The following is a 4782-nucleotide window of genomic DNA, read 5'->3' on the forward strand; positions in this document are numbered from 1 at the left end:
GTTAATTTTTGCCCTACAATAAATTTTAACTCAACCATTTCTTTGCCAAGTACCTTTTGGTCTCTTGAGTTCTTTATAACTATTGAATTGTCTTTTGTCATTGGAAATATGAATATTAGCACTGGAATCTAGCCAACATTCTGAACGTTTTGTTACAGTAGTCATATGTGCTTCTGTAACCATTTTAATATGTATTTCAATTACCATCACGTTCAATAAAGTTTACCTTGTTTCTAGAACTAGAAGCAACAAGATTTTCAGAATTTTTGAACTTGCACTCCTTGATAACATGTCATTTCTTTCCACAATGATAACACATTTTATCACTCTTAAATTTCTTGGATTTCTTGAAGTCATTTTTCTGGACTCTATTTCTTTTTATTTTCTAGAACATTTTTCTTTTTCACTGACGAGGTTTACATTTGATCCAAGAATGAGTGCATCTCTAACACAATTTTCTACCTCAATATGCAAACGAGTTTAAAACTCTTCAATAGTAAGACTTTCTGGAAAATGCAACATTTCTTCCTATATCCATTCCAAGAAAGTGGAAGTTTGGACAAAATTGCTCCTACTTGAAGTGAGTCGGGAATTTTGATTTTCAGTTTACTTAATTTAAAGGTCAAAATTCGTAACTTATGTACGTGATTCATAATTGGTCTGATATCCGTCATAGTAAACTCGAAGTGTTTCAATGCAAGAAATTTATTCATACATTTTTTCTCCTTTTTGTATGTTTCCTCAAGTGTAGTCCATGTTTCCTTTACTGAAGTATTATGTTTGAAGAGATTATAAAATCAATCGGTGAGAGAATTGAAAATGTATCCACGACAAATAAACTCGTCATGTTTTTGTTTTCCCACGTTAACTGGTTACAACAACAATTGTTGTTGCAGCAATATTTTTAGAAGGTGTAGCCTCTATTGATGTGATCTCTTTGGATTAGATGGTCAGTCCATCTCAAAAACATAATGAATCTTCATGTGTTTAATAAAAATACTATCTTATCCTTCCATCTAGTGAAATTCGTTCCATTGAATTTGTCGAATTTGATCACTTCTTGATTTTGGAAGTGAACCTTCATATTTGAATCCAGCCTGGTCTCCATTACAAAACAATTGTGAAAAAGGTTTTGAGAAAATACCTTAAGATTGTTAGAAATATTTGAAAAGAAAGAAGAAATTTTTAGAAAAAAGAGGAGTATGACTTTGAAGGCATGAATTAACACTTTCTTTAAAGTATTTTCTAAACCTGCAATATATAACAAAGTCCTTAACACACTTATCAGAATAATGAAAATGACAGTGTAATAACGTTGTTTATATAATAAGCAAACGTATACCTCTTTTAATATAAAAACTTGTTTCCTTTCATAATATAACTCTTCAAATAATAATTTTCTTTCATAATCTAACTACTTAAAAATTATATTTAATAAGATAACTTTTTCCAAACTCTTCAATCATAACTTTTCATCAATAAGCACTTTTCATAAATAATTTTTTATTATTTAATTTGAAAATTAAAATAATAAAATTAATTACTTATTAATATTTTAATTCAAGAGTCCAAAAACCAACACTAACAAAAATATCTAACACACAAGCCAATAGTCTTTGACCAAATCACTTTTTCTGCTTTAAGGCACGAAATTGTTTATTTTATTTTTTCATGTTTTGCAATTAGTATCAAAAGTAGTGGTGTTTTCCCTCCTCACAATTATTTCATTTCATGACAATTCCCTCTCTTCATCCAATGCAGTGATTGTACTTTTTGCTTTCTATTCGAGGTGGTCCCTTCTATATCAATGATATTGATGTAAAATTTAGCTTCAGTTGAATGTTTATGAGATTCACATGTTTAATTTTAACACATGTGGCATATGTTTGCTGCAGTAGTAATTAATGATGGGGTAGGGTGTGGTTTTGATCAATTTGGAGATTAGCTATTCTTTCTTACCAAAATGTGCAGGTGTTTCAGGACTAGGAGCTATCATTTAGTGATAGTAATGTCTTGTGCACTTGGTGTGTTAACGAGAAGACATGTCATGCCATCATAATTGAAGGATATGGTCTTCGATTTTCAAATGGTCGAATCTTCCTTGGGTAACCCTACGTATGGTAGAGAAGTTTATCCAGGGGTGGGATGGTAATTGTCATAGAAACTGTCCAAAAACTTGGTGGATGGGCATTTGTGGTGTAACTTTTTGGTTGAGATTGTATTTTTTAAGTTTATCCAGGGAAGCCAGTTCAATGGCTGATGTTTTGGCTAAATTTGGTGTTCACCGGAGTGAGATGTTCTCTATCCATGGTGGTGAACTTTTAGCTTCTCTCTCCTCCTTCGGGTATTTCTCCTTGCTCCTGGTATTTGGTGCATTAGGGATTTGTTGAACACGTGAAGGTTGGCTGCAAATGTAATGGTGTGTTTCACTGGCCGCTGAGTGCCTTAATTGGTGAGTTGAATGGGGAGTCGCTATCAGATATTGGAATGTCCGCCCCATCTGTTTGGGTCTGTTGACATTGCTGTGTTGCTTTTGAAGTCTAGTTTATTACACGATGTACTGGAACGAGGTCGTTAGGGGCAAGGCATTAATGTCCTAATGCTGTTTATATTTGATTGCTGTATTGTAAGGTGTTAGCTCTTGACTGACGCTATCTGGTTTGAGGTCCCCTGACCATTTTTGATGTTCTTCCTTGGCCCCGCCAAGCTGTTTTGTATCAGACTAATTTGATACCAAGGTACATGAAAATTGAAAACTTCGTAAAAATTTCAAGACAGCATCTTTCCTTCACAAGCCCAATTTAGGAGAAAAGGCCTTCCAGGTGTCATCATGGTACTGGTCTCCAGGGTCCAATTGAAGCCTACTCCAAATGTCCATCCACAATTGGGTGATCCAATTACGTAAGGACTTATGAATATCCTCATTTGTTTCATTGACAAAAATAAATAACAATATATTAATTAAGCACGATCATAATCTCTGCATATGTTTTCTGTTTACGGAAATAGATTCGATTCATCCAAAACGAGCATGGCTACGACAAGTTGTCTAGCTATAACAATGAAGGAAGATGGCTGCCCTGCGGACCAAAACAATGTGGGCAACATACGTAATTATAAATATTGTCTTAGTCAGTGTTGATAAATACCAACGAATATTTATCCGGATGGTAAGATATAAATAATTTTAAAATTTATAAAAAATAACGAATTTATCAAATAAAAAATGAAAATATCGGTACAAGAACTTGTTTGTAGAAAAATATTTACCAATAAAAATATTACTAAGTGTCCAAAAGCAATTCTGTCCTGCAAGTTGCAATAACCATAAGGAAAATGTCTGTCTTTAAAAGTTTATGTTTATACTTATACACGAAGATATAAATTTGTTAAATCCTTATTAAATATAATAATTTTGTTTTATTTTTTTTCGTCGGTATTCTCTCAAAAATACATATGTATATAGAAATTTTTTGATGACATCGACATTTAATGTCAATTATTTTGTGCAACTCATGAACATGTAGTGAGTACAAACGTGAGTATATGTATACTGCATGGTTTTGTGTACTAAATACTTGTAATAATTTTGACTAATTATCCTTGCAGTTTCTATCAGGCCGCATTTGGAAGCCTCCTCCTTCTCTTTTCTCAAGTGTATAAGGCATGTACGTCCCCAAAATTCTATCCCACATGACGAGGAACGGTTGCAAGAAGTTGTATTTGCCACCGTAAAGCTGGTGGTGGAGATCATGGTACGCGGTGTTGTTTATCAAGAAGAAGTGAAAGGGATTTCCAGGGAGCAAGATCCCGCAGTGGTCGTCCACTGATTTGATGGTGCCGAAGGAGAAGAAAAAGATGGAAGCTCGAGGGGACATGCCGGAGACGACGATGGCTAGTAACGCACCCACTGTGTCAAAGGTAAATGCTTCGAGTGGATGGCTATAGAAGGCATCGAATGCGTAGGGAACGACGAGGCGGTGGTGCTGGGAATGGACGTGGCGGTACAAGAACTTGTTGTGGTGCATGTATCTATGAAGGAAATTTTGGTAAGTATCCAAAACCACCATGGCTACGATAAATTGTCTAGCTATAACAATGAAGGAAGATGGCTGCCATCATTTCCTCCTGTTACCTGCAGATGCATAGAAACAAGTCAAAATAAAACTCAGGAACAAAGATTAAAGAAGGAAAAAAGAGAAACCAATCACTACACATACCATGTACAAAAGAAGGGCCGCCGTGACTTGAAGGAATTGTATCAGAAGGACGCTTTTGATGACTGTCTTTTTAGAGACCAAATTCTTCTCATCCTCCTCTTGCTTGGGATGCAATCTGTAATTGTCACAAGACCCAAAAGCCATGTACATCCCTGAATAAACCCAATCCACAACCACCGGCATGACAGGCCCCAGCAATTCGTCTGATAACCGCAAAGCAGCCATCGCAAGCTACAGAAAAAATTTGGAAGTAAAACCCCAAATCACATGACAATTGTCGAAACCCCGCTCCCCCTCTTCGTCAATTTATAACAACGAATATGAGAAAGAGACCCTGAAGGGAGCGAATTCTTCAATTAGCATCATTATCTGATCACAGTACAATAAATTAATAAAACTATAAGTGTACCCATTGAAGAGGTGTACCGTATAAACAAAATTAATTGATACAAATAGTTTTTAGTTTCGGATGAAGATTTGAGAAGCCGGAAGTGGAAAAAATAATTGAGAAAGCCCCAGGTGTCACACATTGCTTGGTTGGAGCTTGGATAAATGGATAGGA

General features: G+C 35.2%; 1 pseudogene; it reads right to left on the reverse strand.

Annotated features, from left to right (window-relative positions):
* LOC18610415 lies at positions 3450-4782 on the reverse strand (annotated as a pseudogene).

The sequence above is a fragment of the Theobroma cacao genome, chromosome 2 (assembly GCF_000208745.1).
Source record: "Theobroma cacao cultivar B97-61/B2 chromosome 2, Criollo_cocoa_genome_V2, whole genome shotgun sequence".
Lineage (NCBI taxonomy): Eukaryota > Viridiplantae > Streptophyta > Magnoliopsida > Malvales > Malvaceae > Theobroma > Theobroma cacao.